The sequence below is a fragment of the Nansenia antarctica genome, assembly GCF_963989245.1.
Source record: "Nansenia antarctica genome assembly, chromosome: 10".
Lineage (NCBI taxonomy): Eukaryota > Metazoa > Chordata > Actinopteri > Argentiniformes > Microstomatidae > Nansenia > Nansenia antarctica.
Window position 1 is genome coordinate 4,477,235 of NC_137680.1, and position 15,818 is coordinate 4,493,052.

The window sequence follows — 15,818 nt, forward strand, 5'->3', positions numbered from 1 at the left end:
GCACCACCATCCTGTGAGTCCTCGAGAGAAGGAAACACCTTTTAACCTTCACATCACTTCGACTGTGCGATAGCATCATCAGAGGGGAAACGAGGCACTTTAAGGCTTCCCGTGTGTTGGTTTTTCAAGTGTGTAGTAGGGATGTTGTTAGCCAAATGCTGGTCCTGAGGGGGCTGCTCTCTGCAAGAAGCTTTTCCTCTTTAAACGTCTGACTACAAAAATAATGTACTGTAGTTAACTCTGAACAAGGCCTTTCCCATCATCCACAAAACATTTCCTCCTTCACCCATCCATCCAGACTAGAATCAAAGAACAAAAAGCAAACGCTAGCAGTGCCGCTATCCAGGGGGCATTTTTTCTCTGCATTCTCAAAGTATTTCTTTTGGCCTTCCTTGATGTTTTTTTGTTTTTTTTTAAACCATCTTATTCTATTAAGTATTTCTACTGTAACTGAGCCAACACATGCCACACTCTCTCCAGTCCCGAGACTTCTATTGGATGATGGGTGACCGACCCTCCCAGAGATCTCTTACACAAACTACAAGACCTGGGAGGTGTTAGAAGACCCTCCTCTAAGCCTAGGAGTGTGGTGTATTTGTCTTTCAATAGACTCCCTAATGTTCAAACGACAACACACTGTGTAGAAATGATTGCCCTCCTGTCAGGAAACAACGGGTGTGGTCGCGTGCTACTGAGCTGTTTTGTATCTCTAGATAGGGTCAGTGAGTTTGTCATCCTAGTCATACACAGTGTGTCAGCCACTTCATCAATACCAGGAAGAGACAGTCACGGCTTTGGAATCTGACCTGAGTTTGACAGGACGGTGGTGGTGCAGGATGAGACAAGAGTGAATGTGACATTTTACTGATTTGTCTTTGCTAAAGGCGAAAATAACAAAAACAGAAAGTGCCGTGGTGGTAAAAACCCAGATGACGAGTATAGGAGAAGTGAAGTGAGTCACCTTTGAAAAGAAGTGAGAGTGAAAAACAAAGAGAGGTATCCAGGAATAGTTTGGCTTTGGCTTGTGTGTGGCATGACTCATTAGGACAGGCTCTCTCCTTTCCAAAAACGCATTCAACACTTCATCTTCCTTCACTGGCAGGGGCACACATACACCACACACAGACGGCCAACACCATAAAGTCGCACCGTGCGAGCAGCACGGCTGTGAACAAATAATTCATAACCAGCCGAAAGGATTTATATGATCAAGACCCAGGAATCAACCAAGTGAGGCATGAGTACAAAAAAAAGATGTTAGATTCATTATATGCCCGAAGGCCAAAAACAAGTCAATCATAAGGGAGTAAAACCTTCAGTAACTACAGTTCGTTCGTTCCCCCTTTTCCCGGCCTCCTACTCCAAGTGTTTAATACTTGGGAGCTGGTCAACCTGGCCCTCTCACTCCATAAGATCTGCATTACTGTGATTGCACATTCTTCCCGCACGTCTACATACATACAGCAGCGGACAGAGACAGATGGAGATTGATTACCACAGGTTGTGTGGAAGGAAAGGAGGCCTGGTCTTCAACAGCAGAACATTAAGACCAGTTCAGACCAAAGATCCGGGATGAGACGAAACCGTTTTAGAAAAGAACGCAGCGAAGGAAAACCACGGCAACCACTTGCAACCGACGTTCTAAAACTGGGCGGTTCTTCAGACCAAAGATAATTAAATTAGATTAAAGATAATTCAGACCGCTACAACTAGAAGCTGGGCCGTTCTTAAATGGTCTTGTCTCATCGTCTCATCTTTGGTCTGGTCTAACTGGCCTTTGGTGAACAATCGACAGAAAACAATGAATACATAACACTACTAACGTTTTCTCACAGAGTTTTTGTTCAAGTTAGCATTATAAGGCCTTTGAGCTACAGCCAGCCACTTTATTTGATCCTGGGAGTGGACCGTTTGGTAACGGTAACATGCCAGTCTGGTTTTTAACAGCGTTAAGCTCTTCTGTGTTGCCATGGAACGCCAGTTTTTACTCTCACGGCCAACATGTTGTTTCAGTTCTCAGGCCTGAGATCTCCATACATGTCTGTACATGCAGGGGTAGCTGCCTCTGCTCTGGGCCTATAACGGATGATCTCTCTCTCTCTCTCTCTCTCTCTCTGTCTCTCTCTGTCTCTCTCTCTCTCCTCTCTCTCTCTCTCTCTCTCTCTCTCTGTCTCTCCCTCTCTCTCTCTCTGTCTCTCTCTCTCTCCTCTCTCTGTCTCTATCTCTCCTCTCTCTCTCTCTCTCTGTCTCTCTCTCTCTCCCTCTCTCTCTCTCTCTTTCTCTCTGAACAAGTGCAGTTACGAGGATCTGACGAGTCTTTTGAAGCGGGCCAAACCATATTTTTTCATTTGAACAGAGCACGTTTTTGACCAGCAAAAAACAGCAGGTTTGATTCAATATAGCACTAGGTATAAGACTACAGAGGTAGCCTAAGCCTATGACTGTATGACTGTAGTGTATAAGAAACGTGTATATTACAAATCAGTAACAGTATTTGCTTGCTAATATGACACACTGGCAGCAGAGTGCATAACGTCAACGCTGCTAGTTTAACACTACCAAGTGAAGTCGCCTGAGGGGCTGTGTTAAGGGTGTAGTGTGACAGGGAGTGCCACTGCCTCGGGCCGATTCCCTGAACTCAATTTACACTGTCTCACCGCCACCTGTCAGAAGAGAAGTGAGAGAAAGAGAGGGGTTGAGGGGGGAGAGAAAGGAGAAGTATGTGGCGGGACTGTGCTACTCTCACAATGGGTGGAGAGAAAACTGACTGCTGGTCCACAACAGAGGGAGAAAGGGGAAGGGGGGGGGTGGCAAGGGGCCTTCCATATTTAGAAGCCTGACTCAGAAATATAGAGTGGACGTTAGACAAAGACAGGGCCTTGGCAGGCAGCGGGAGGGTGAGAATTATTCATCCAATGTCATCGACTCGCTATTGAAAAGGAGGAGGGGAAAGAGGGGGAGAAGGGAGAAGGGAGGGGGGATAGTTTGGAGAGAAAGAGAGAGAGCAGGTCGAACCGGAATGTGTTCTGCGCGGGTCAGCGTTTTGAATTGGAGTGAGAAAAACAGATTTTTCTTCCTTCTCACTAAGGGCTACTTCGCCTGTTCATCAAGACTAATAAACGACCGCTGAGGAGGACACTGACGACACCCCTGGGCCGTGTGATGTCAGTCCAGACCAGACACACACACGCCGTGCTCCCCGAGTTCCTGATGACCTGATTAACGTAGTCTGGCACTAGCTGAAACTCTAGCCGACACACATACACACACACACACACACACACACACAGACAATCACGCACGCACGCACACACACACACACACACACACACGCACGCACGCACGCACACACACACACACACACACACACACAGACAATCACGCACGCACGCACACACACACACACACACACACACACCGCACGCACGCACGCACGCACGCACGCACGCACGCACGCACGCACGCACACACACACCCTTCATCATTGTTACAACCTCCAGGCATTGGCTGATCCCTCGATCCCCTGTGCTTTGTGAAAAAATAAGGCCTCCTAAAAAGAGCTAAATTATACTTCACACAGACACTTCCTGGTCCTAACGTGCCCCTCCAAAGCCATGGAAGGGAAAGTGTGACGTCCACCCCTCACAACATGAATGTCGTTACAGGGAGCATTCACTGTGTTATTAAAAATACGCAGAGCTTTGATGTTCAACATGGTCGTTTCTTTTCAAAAGGTTTCAAGACCTTTCTTAGTTTGCCCGGAAGCTATGCGTAATTATTGGAGGCATACTGTACCACAAGAATCTGTGTGTTAGCAACAAAACACTGGGAGGTGTGAAAAATAGAGAAAGGAGAGAGAGAGAGAAGAGAGTGGGGGAGCTCATTATTTTGGGGTTTTACTGGAGTTTGCGGAAGTTTCCTTTTTACATCGTACTACTGTAGGCCGAGCTCAGCGGGTTTCTAAAGAAGATAAGCCACTGTGAGACTGCAGAGAGACACTTGTTAACCTAACCTGACCTGACCATGCAAAACAAATCAAGTGAATTATGTATGTAAAATTAGTCCTTGACACTTGTGTTTCCACTTAAATAACACCATTACGATACCATTACACCACAACAATATGACCAGGGTATTCAAAGTAGCACATAGTTTTTTGGGGGTTCAATTCAAGGTATAACAATTACGAGATCACACTAGGTCAATGTTGAACTAAACACAACATACAGCATCATAACTAAGCGAATACACAATACCATAGTAGGCTATCATGGTAATACACTGTAGGCCTATTATAGTAATGAACTGTATACTGTAATCGAAATGCCTTTAGTACATTTAGGGCACAAGCGTCACAAATACTCACTGAAATCACCGAAATCAACAGCCTTAATACACTACTCTTCAAACTGCATATACTGAGGAATTTCAGTGTGCTCTTGTGCTGGCATGATATGGTGGTGGAGGCTGATGTGAGATCACCAGATAAGATATATACTGACAGATTCATTCAAACATGTCTGCCTCCTTGGCCAACAACAGTTTGCTCATACCAACACTATCTATCTAGGCTCCCCTCTGAGGGAGAAGAAACACATAGATTATTGGACTCAAGGGACGGTGGGAGGAGGAGGGGAGGGGTGGAGGGGTGGATGATGAAGAGATGGGCGATGGGAGGATGTGAGAGAGATGGATGAATGATCTAGGGTTGCTTCAAAGTAGCCAAAGAGGGAATGGAGAGAGGGAGGGAGGGCGGGATGGAAGATAAAGAGGAAGAAGAGATGTCTCAGAGCAAAGATATGGAGAGAGAGAGAGGGAGAGAGAGAGAGAGAGAGATTGCCAGAATGATCAATTACAGCATCAAAGTTATGCTGGACGGGAGGGAGGAATGGAGGGATAGCGAGAGGCATGGGGTTGGGGTGGGATGGAGTGGAGGGATGGAGGGATGGAGACAGAGATCAAATAGGGCTCTGATAAGACAGATAGACTTCAGGTCTGTCCATTATGCAATGAGTATTCTCTCTCTCTCTCTGTCCGTCCTTCTTTGACATCCCCTAGAACAAAGTGCACGAGAGACAACATGTCAAACAAATTGGATTGAAACATCTTCTAGCTAGACGTCTAGACCAAAGGGGAAATTGGTTATGGACGAGAGATAAACAATTTACCAACCAATCCCTCATTTGGCACCATTACCCTTAAAAGGCTGCTTTGTATTAGTGTGTGAAAGCAACCGTGTCCTTGGACTTATTGAATTCTTCTGTTGATCTGGAGGTTCCTCTTCTGCTGCCCGTCGGGAGCCTATTAGTTCAGAACCCAGTAACCATGGATAGCTGGTGCCCTGGCCTGCACTCCCTTAAAAGGCTCAGTTGGGTTTGAATCTGAGATGACAGATTGTGAAAAATTCCTGCATACTGCTTGCTCGTAAATGGAACCACAATATTGGCTTCAGAAATACATTTGCATAAAGAGGTGAGTATATTTATTATTTTTCTCTTTTGGATGACGTCTTACATTCCTGAACACACCTGAAGGAGGTGTAGAAGTGCAAGTGCAAAAATGCAAAATACGGTAACACACGTTACAAGTGCAATGGTGTTCTCAACAATGAGGTCAACGATTAACTAGCGTATCCTACTGGAGACTGAACCATAATGATTTACAAAAAAGTGCAAAGTACTTTTTGCTCAAACATACTGGACTGTGAGCAGATACAATTTGCTTCTCTTTTTATTCATTTTACATGACATACTGTAATGCACATAACGTGCAATTCCATGGAAAATACACACAAATATGGTTTGTGTAATTGCAAGTAGGCCAAACAAGTAACAATGTCTTTAACATGTTCAAACTAAATTGGGCCAGTCTCCTTTCAAAACAACTTAATCAATAGATTAAGTCAATAGACTTATCTGAAGTTACCATGGACAAATGAATTATTACATTCTAGTTACCAAAGGAGTTGTTGTAATAGATAGAGTATAGAGTATAGAGTATAGAGTATAAAAGACTGTAGTAAATTGTACTAAATTAAGTGCTTTTAATACAAATTGTTCATCATCCCTTGTCTTGACTGTCAAGAAAGTCAAGCCCTGAAACCCCCTGTGAGCACAGCTTTGAAATCTAACAAACAAACAGAGATTAGTTAGCAGCACATCCCTTTTGTTGATCTTTGGTGATCTATTCTAGAGATAGTCAGCCACACAGCTCCATTCCTTCATACAATTGAAATGTCTTGAGTAGATCTCTCACTGATAGGACTGCACCATCCCTCAGGCAACATGCAGAGTGCAGATACAGATACAGCCACACAGACAACCTACAGTATACAGCCACACAGACAACCTACAACCTGAAACACCAAACAACTCAAGATCAGAAACAAGAGATGCTCGTTTCTGTGTGTGGTATATATAGTACTCACATGTTGAAGTTCTAATGTAATCCAAGTTATATAGTATCAATCACTTCTCTTAAGTTTCCTCTCAAGAGTTATAAAAGGCCAGTCATCTTCCTCATGGGATGAGTTGGTAGGAATGAGCATCCAAATGCACATTAGCCAGAGATACAACAGATCTACGCTCCCCAGAGGGTCCCTCTAACAACCCAACGCTCCTCCTCACTAGCTGCAACAGAGGAGGAGAGAGAAGCAGAAGGGCCCTTTATTGCCGTTTTATCTATTCACAAAAAACACAGCAAGCTAAAACCAACCCCCCACTCGGCAATGCCGTTACCCCCCTGAGCAGTACAACCAACCCCCTGGCCAGCACCATGAGCGACCCCCCCCCCCGCCCCCCCCCAACCCTAACCTTAACTCCCCCATTAAGCACGATTACCCCCCAATGTAGCATTTCCACCCTAGGCACGAAAAAACCCACCCGCTCTCCAGAATCATCCCTTAACACTTTTTGTTTATTCTTTGTCTCTATCTATATGGTCCGCTTCAAACACAAAGGCACAGACACACAAACCGATAAACACACACACACAAACACACACGCACACACGCACACACACACACACACACACACACACACACACACACACACACACACATCACACACATCACACACATAGCAACACCATGTTCTCTGGAATTAATCAGATAATACTTGGGGGGCAAAAAAATACAAATGTTTCTCCCTCATCCTCCTCCTCCTCTACATGTGTTTCTTTTGAAAACCCACTAAAGGCTTCAGTGCTTGGCTGGTGTCCCAAAGGAGGATGCAAATGTTTTCTATGCAAACATCTTTCTTTTCTCTGGCAGCAGTACTTCGGGGTTGTTTTTTAGTGTTTCTTCTAGTGACTGATTGCTTCCCAGAGGGGTTTCACTACTCCAGTGGTGTATTCCACAAGGAAAGAAACTCGAGCAGTGGTTCCGCCTTGGCTTGAGGTCACCTGCCTGCCTGCCGAGGTCAGGGGGTTAATCACTCCAGTGTTCCATCTCGGTGTGACAATAGCCACCTGGACGCTATGAGGTCATCGTAAACATTGGGACATTTTATTGACCCATTTATTTTTTTGCGTCAAGGACCGTTGCGCCTTTAGGAGCTCTTTAGTGTTCAGCATCCGTAAGAATGTATTGTGTTTAAACCCACCGAGGTTTGGGAATGTTTTCCCTCTAACAGACTACTTGGGCAATTAAGCAGGCCTTAAGTGAACAATGGCACTAAAAGGTTATTTATCGGACGGAGAATAACTTGTAACTTAATCAACATGGGGTTGTAGGCTAGTACTAGAGTCACGTAGATATAAGAGTATATATAAGAGTGGTAGTGAGGTATTATTATGATATTGTGGTGGAGTAAAGTAAGCCTAGGCTGGGCCATTATGTTTCACCATAACAGTGGTTATCATTATGACACTTATCTTAGAAGAGTTGAACATAAGTGTATAGTTTAAGTGTATTAAGAATAAGAAATTATACTGTGACAGTATACCAACTTAGTGAATGCTACAATGTAACCAATATAGCTGGGGGATCTGGTACTTGGAAGTAAGTGAATGATGTACAATGTAACATTATAACTTTGTAGTTACAAAAGTAAGCGATATTACAATGTATCTATCTAACAGCCACACACACAGGAGCAGACGCAACGTTCCAGCTCACTACGCGCTGCTTCCCCAGCGCCGTGGCTGGGGTCCAAGCCCTCCTTCCCCCGGCTGGGGTCCAAGCCCTCCTTCCCCTGGTGTCCAAGCCCTCCTTCCCCCTGGGGTCCAAGCCCTCCTTCCCCCGTCTGGGGTCCAAGCCCTCCTTCCCCCGGCTGGGGTCCAAGCCCTCCTTCCCCCGGCTGGGGTCCAAGCCCTCCTTCCCCCGGCTGGGGTCCAAGCCCTCCTTCCCCCTGGTGTCCAAGCCCTCCTTCCCCCGGCAAGCCCTCCTTCCCCCGGCTCCAAGCCCTCCTTCCCCTGGTGTCCAAGCCCTCCTTCCCCCGGCTGGGCTCCAAGCCCTCCTTTCCCCGGCTGGGGTCCAAGCCCTCCTTCCCCTGGTGTCCAAGCCCTCCTTCCCCTGGGGTCCAAGCCCTCCTTCCCCTGGTGTCCAAGCCCTCCTTCCCCTGGGGTCCAAGCCCTCCTTCCCCTGGGGTCCAAGCCCTCCTTCCCCTGGTGTCCAAGCCCTCCTTCCCCTGGGGTCCAAGCCCTCCTTCCCCTGGTGTCCAAGCCCTCCTTCCCCGGCTGGGGTCCAAGCCCTCCTTCCCCTGGTGTCCAAGCCCTCCTTCCCCTGGTGTCCAAGCCCTCCTTCCCCTGGGGTCCAAGCCCTCCTTCCCCTGGTGTCCAAGCCCTCCTTCCCCTGGGGTCCAAGCCCTCCTTCCCCTGGTGTCCAAGCCCTCCTTCCCCTGGTGTCCAAGCCCTCCTTCCCCTGGTGTCCAAGCCCTCCTTCCCCTGGGGTCCAAGCCCTCCTTCCCCCGGCTCCAAGCCCTCCTTCCCCTGGTGTCCAAGCCCTCCTTCCCCCGGCTGGGGTCCAAGCCCTCCTTCCCCCGGCTCCAAGCCCTCCTTCCCCCGGCTGGGGTCCAAGCCCTCCTTCCCCTGGTGTCCAAGCCCTCCTTCCCCTGGGGTCCAAGCCCTCCTTCCCCTGGTGTCCAAGCCCTCCTTCCCCTGGTGTCCAAGCCCTCCTTCCCCTGGTGTCCAAGCCCTCCTTCCCCCGGCTGGGGTCCAAGCCCTCCTTCCCCTGGTGTCCAAGCCCTCCTTCCCCTGGTGTCCAAGCCCTCCTTCCCCCGGCTGGGGTCCAAGCCCTCCTTCCCCCTGGTGTCCAAGCCCTCCTTCCCCCGGTGTCCAAGCCCTCCTTCCCCCGGCTGGTGTCCAAGCCCTCCTTCCCCCTGGTGGGGTCCAAGCCCTCCTTCCCCCGGCTGGGGTCCGAGCCCTCCTTCCCCTGGTGTCCAAGCCCTCCTTCCCCTGGTGTCCAAGCCCTCCTTCCCCCTGGTGTCCAAGCCCTCCTTCCCCCGGCTGGGGTCCAAGCCCTCCTTCCCCCGGCTGGTGTCCAAGCCCTCCTTCCCCCGGCTGGGGTCCGAGCCCTCCTTCCCCCGGCATGAGCCCTCCTTCCCCTCCTTCCCCCGGCAAGCCCTCCTTCCCTTCCCCGGCATGATGACACCGAGACTCTTTGACGCCAATCTCTCGAGTGAGAGTCAGACAGACTGACTGACATAAGCCTACAAATAACCCATTCACAGACAAATGGACAAAAATAAATCATGTTCCGACTCGAGGCACATCCCTCCGTGTGATGCAAGACAAGTGAGCGGTGGTGATTTGCTATTTGCATTACAGTTCATAGACAACTAATGTCAATGTGTAACCACACAATCAATGCAGCAAGCAACATTAGATATCGTTGACGTTGTCACTACTCACCTAAAAGCCAAAGAGAACTGTGCAAACCGTTGACACCAACTCCAACTTCTAAAAATGACTTTAATGCCCGGCGTGAATATCCGTGCGCTATGTTGGAAACTGTCCTCCAAATGTAGGCTATTCGGACACACGGGTACAATCCAAAAAGCTGCCTACTACATTTGTTGCGCGGCGCGTTTCAACCTTTGACAAACTCTGAAAAACTATAATATTCGCGACACAGAACGTCCAAAAACAATTACTTCTATATCTTATACTTGCGGGCTTAAAATAAAATAAAAGTTTAGGGAAAGATTGGGAAAACCGTTAACGTAAAAATGTCTGTGCGTCGATTCCTTTAATGCTTTATCTCTGCGCCCGGGTTCTGTCTTCCACTGCGCACACGAGCGCTCTGCCCCACAACCTCAAACGCCACCAGGTGCTCATTTACATAACTGCACTGGCTGTGTCCAATCACAGCGCCGAGCCAGGTGCTTGTTTGAATATTATACTAGGTAACCCTCCAATCAGAACAGCCCTTTGGGTGGGGCTTGTGACCCCGACAACAGTGGCATGTGATGTGAACCCCTGGGGGGAAAATGATTTTTTTAATGTGTTACAGGAATTGAGAGATTTTTGGAATATGAAATATAACCTAAATATGACCTAACCCCTTGTTAACCCCTTTCTTGCTTTGTAACTATCATGGCTTTCAGAATATCAACACTTCTATGATATCAAAAGCAGCACTTTTATCTGTTCACACTTCTTTCATCCACTCATCATTGCTTTTGCCAAGACCATCTACGTACATAGGATTCTTTCTCTTTAAAAGAAGTAACCTCAAATAACCTCAAAAGCAAACATTATTACAGAGTTTGCCCCTGTAACTGTATGCTATTACTCCCCTGGGCTACAATGACTGTGATTGAAGGGTTTACACTAAAACACAGTACTTTACAGTACTTTACTTTACTTACAGGACTCTAACAGTTGTGAACAGTTGTGAAAATGGGATCCTTAAGTTTGGAGAGACACAGAGGCACACAGAGCAGAGGGACATAGTTATAAACCGAAAAAGTAAAAAAAAGGGATGTTTAGAGAAGTTTAGATGATGAAGATGATGACAGTTGAAACACACAACAATCACTGATCATTGTGCTGAAAAGGGGAAGAAATGAAGCCAACAACTGTCAGAAATGCAGCTGTTCAGCGCATGGAAACGAGTTGAGGACACAAAGAGAGAGACAGAGAGGGAGAGTATTCTGCAGCTATGTGTCAATACTTGCCCGTGTCTCGCGGCTAAAGAGGGAAACTTTAGCTGGTACTCAATCAGCAGTGTGGTACAATGAAGGTCATTAGCCAACGCCATGCGCCTCCTTAGGTAAACAGGGTCACTATACCACTGCTCGCTCTCTCTCTGCCTGTGTCCTGGAGCTTGGTGTCACCACAAAGTTTCACTGTGTGTGTGTGTGTGTGTGTGTGTGTGTGTATGTGTGTGTGTGTGTGTGTGTGTGTGTGTGTGTGTGTGTGTGAAACAAGCAGTAATACATACAACTGTATCTACAAAACATCAATAAATCATTATACTACTACATGGATACACAATATACACTCACTCACATTTGACTTACTTTCTCTCTCCCTCTTCCTCTCTCTCTCTCTCTCCTCCTTTGCCTGTATGAATAGTAAATCTTGAGTTTCATTCGGCCTAGTCAGGCTCTGCATATCATTAACATTCTATCACCAGCTTTCAATTCATGCTAAACCCAAGTCTGCATCCCAAATTCCTCTCTCCCTCCCTCCCTCCCTCCCTCTCTCCCTCTCTCTCTCTCTCTCTCTCTCTCTCTCTCTCTCTCTCTCTCTCTCTCTCTCCATGTTTAATCGTTAAGCTTTCCTTCCACAAATCCAAGTGTTTCACATAAAGCATTTGTAACTGCACTCATGAACTGGTGGGTTCCCCCCTTTGCTCTTTTAATCGATATAATCACTTCACACACATGATTGATGTATGTTCACTGGTTGCTGGGTTTGTTGTGAGACCTACTCACAGCAGCTTATTACTATGACCACAAAAGAGTCTTTGATTTTCTTTTTTTCCCGGGAGAGGCAAATGATGATCAAGTCTTGGCATTCTGGAACTGATCAAACCTCTGACAATTAATGTTCAACTGAAAATGTTATGAAGGTGAAAGAACCTCAGAATGCTCATGTGTGACAGTCATCACATATTAGTACTACTGTATGCTATTGTATCCTCTCTGTCTTTCCTTTTCTTTTTATACCAACATCAAACTTTTTACACTGTTTTTAGTGTTTGCTAGTGGCCCTTCTTGTCTCCCTCACGCTGTTAAGTCTTTTTCCTTGGCTCCTCCTCTAGCCAACTAAGCTTTGTTGGTTGTCTGGGCAACCGCAAACCCCCTCCAAATGTTATGACCTTCCAACTATTATTTCCATTCTTTGTTGCGCCTTTCTCTCCCTCTCTTTTTGTCTCTCTTTTACCTCTCTCTCGATGTTTCTGATATTATTTCTTGCTCCTCTAACAAACTGCCCTCATGTTCTCCCTCCATACCATCTTGATGTGTTGTCACTTTACCTCCTTCTCCTCCTCCCCCCATGCCAGATTCTCTTGCTGCTTATTTGAGTCAAAACCAGTGGAGCATAAAAAGCAGGTCTGATCCTGTGAGGAATTCACTGAGAGAAGTGGAGAGAGTGTAATAGAGAGAGAGAGAGAGAGAGTGAGAGAGAGAGAGCAGAGAAGTTCAAGTTGTACAATGATGAGTCAGCAAGGAGGAAGAAATGGAAGGATGTTTAGGAGAGCAGAAAGAGAGAGAGAAAGAATAGATGTATACTTTTAAATGGGACATTTTTCCCTAATTGAACTATAATATTTCAGTTGAAACAAAGTCTTTTCAGAGAGGAAATTGAGTACACAATAAGGATGTGTCTTATTAATTTGTAACTTTTAATCCAAACTTTCCAAATAATCAATCAATTATTCAAAAAAGTTGACAGTTGATGCATAACCGATCAACCCAAATTTATGCTAGCAATTTACCGCCTCTTTGACTTCGGTCTTTGAATTTTAAATTAGAACCGAAAGTGTCTCTCTCAAAGGAATTCAAGACACAAGACACACACACACACACACAGACACACACACACACACACACATCCCCCACCCACCCCTGTCATGGTTTGACAGCTGTAGAGGGGTGCAGGATTCTGACAACACAGATCAGTTCTAGAATGCCAAGACTTCAGAATGTTGGGAACCGACAGAAACTCACATTCCAGACATTCAGCCCTCTGAAACATCTCTCTCTCTCTCCTCTCTCTCTCTCTCTCTCTCTCTCTCTCTCTCTCTCTCTCTCTCTCTCTCTCTCTCTCTCTCTCTCTCTCTCTCTCTCTCTCTCTCTCTCTCTCTCTCTCTCTCTCTCTCTCTCTCTCTCTGGCCATGAATGTACGAATCCTGTGAATTTCTCAAATTCTCAATGGGCTGCCTGTTGAAAGAACAGACTGTTCAGTAGTGTTGACATTCGACTGTCTGTTTCCTCCCTCCCTCCCCTCCTTTCAAGTGCTCTCAATTCTCAGCTCTTCTTGAATCCCTTCAATGTCACCTCTAAAATGGATGGAAAGTTTTCAGCATCACTATGGAGTGTTTTGTGTGTGTGTGTGTGTGTGTGTGTGTGTATGTGTGTGTGTGTGTGTGTGTGTGTGTGTGTCTGTGTGTGTGTGTGGGGGGGGACATCCTTTTTTGGATCCAACACTTTCTGTGTTGATTTCTTGACGTCCCCGTGGGTCTTTTTAGAGAACAGGGGGGAGGGGGGGGTGGGTGCCTGCGTGTGTGTGTGCGTGTGCGTGTGTGTGTGTGTGCGTCTGTTTACTATGACTTGTCTGTGCTTATCAGTATCAGTGTCATAGGCCTGATACCTGATTGGTCCCTGGAGAGGCTCTGGGTATCGCAGAGGTGTCAGGGGTCGCAGGGTCAGTGTCTGCCCCGGGGGGGGGGGGGGGAGGGTCCTGGAGGGGGAGGGTCCTGGGTGGGGGTCAGAGTGGGTGGCAGGGCCCTTGAGCTTTCTTTTGGGTGTTCAGTGAGGAAAACATTTGGCAGTAAACCTCTCACTCTGCCCACAGCACTCTATTGTTCTCTCGTTCTTCACCCTTAACATTCCGGTCAGTGCGTGTGTGTCAGTGTGTGTTAATGTGTGTGTGTGTGTGTGTGTGTGTGTTTTTTTTACTGTTTTACAGTACTGATACTGGATCTGTCAACCCACTGGCATCATCTGGTGTGAATAACATCCTGTGTGTAGGCATAACTGGTTGTTGGCTCAGCACTACTGTAACTGACTGTTTCCATAATGTCAAAATGCACTGTTAGTATTTATGTTCTTTAGATATTGTACATGTATGTGGACATAAATAAAGCATTTAAAATGTGTGTGTGTGTGTGTGTGTGTGTGTGTGTTAGCTGAGACTGCATAAATAATGCTAGTGTTTAAAGAGGGATGATGACATGGTCCATCTTGTAAAAAAAATAATACATTTATAACTTTGAGCAAATGAATGTAGCTCTCTGTAAAGAGTTTTTTTTGTAATCAATTATTTATTACAAAACAGTACACACGAAAAACAATTATAACACCAAACAAAATAAGTGTCTGTCCTGATTTTTTTTTCCTTATCTTACCCCTTCCACCCCCCCCCCCCCCCCCCATAGTTCTTCTGTAAAGAGGTCTGACATCATTCTCTCTATCACTACCTACATGTCTCTTCTTGGAATGCTACTCTTGGGTCAGTGTTGGAGTGGCGGTGGCCCAGGCATTGTATGGGTTGTGTGTCGGGGGGCTGTGGGGTGTTAGGGTTAGATGTGGGGGTGAGCGGTGTGGGGGGAGCTTAGCAGCGAGGGGGGGCATTGGGGGGAATAGGCGGGCGTTCCAGATGACCCCTGGCACGCTGAGGAGGTCTCAGGGGACCTCCTGCTCAGCTGTACCCTGCTGCACTTGTGTCTCCTCTTCCTCTGGGCTGGGAGTGTGGGGGGGCAGCAGACTTCTTTTGGGTGTCGGGTTACCCCCTCTGAGAAACCCCCCCCCCCCCCTATTCTTTCATCACACACACACACACACACACACACAGACACACACACACACACACACACACACACACACACACACACACACACAAAAGCACACATCCCCAGCAGCTCAGTGAGGGGGGGACCGCTGCCGTCGCTATGGCATTTGGGCGGCTCTCCCGCAACTGTCGCCCCCTGTTCAAACTGTCACTCCAACCCCTCTTGGGTTTCGCTTCCTTTTTTCCACCTTCCTCCCTCCCTCCCTCCCTCCCTCACTCCTTCTCTCTCTCTCCGGGCCTGACTGCCCCTGAATGAAAATGTCCCTCCTTTCTTCTCTCCTCTCTCTGTTCTGCTAACAATAGCCCTTTGGGATTACTCCATAACCACCGTCAGATGCCCCTAATTCACTTTGTCTGGTCCCTGGAACCATTGTCTTTACCAATTATATGACCTTTCATTTATCCTGTCAGTTGAGAACTGAACCACCACCACCCTATTTCCACTACCTGTCATCTCCAACAGTAGCTCAGTCATCGACTGTCTATCTCAAACATACTGTATCAACTATCATGCTGGTCTTGCAAGGGGCTGTTTGCGAATGTGGTTGGTGGACTCCCGAATCTGAACTACCTGTTTATTGAATGTTCCAATTTCACAGTTTCCAGTGATTTCGAACCCCTCTGTCTGAGGTCTGCAGGTTCTCCATGGTTACCGAAGTCCAATCCCCCACTCCTCTCCACGCCTCTGTGCTCGACTTGTTTCTAAACTCTCCCTCTCCCTCTCGCCTTTTTTAAAGTTAGACAGACTGTTGCTGGCCTAGCTCTCTCTTCTCTCCCCAGTGAGAGTGAATGTTGTTGCTGATCGGAGGGGTGGTGGAGGGGCAGTGAGGATAGCGGCGGTGGTTAAGAAGGGTGCG

The 15,818-nt window shown here is 47.1% G+C and overlaps 1 protein-coding gene across 1 annotated transcript in view; it reads right to left on the reverse strand.

Annotated features, from left to right (window-relative positions):
• Window positions 1–9,951, reverse strand: part of ddr1 (discoidin domain receptor tyrosine kinase 1) — a 38,464-nt gene extending 28,513 nt beyond the window's left edge. The window contains 1 exon segment of the mRNA XM_080540532.1: window positions 9,850–9,951. The gene's annotated coding sequence lies outside the window, so the exon portion shown is untranslated.
• Between the last annotated feature and the right edge of the window lie 5,867 nt (window positions 9,952–15,818).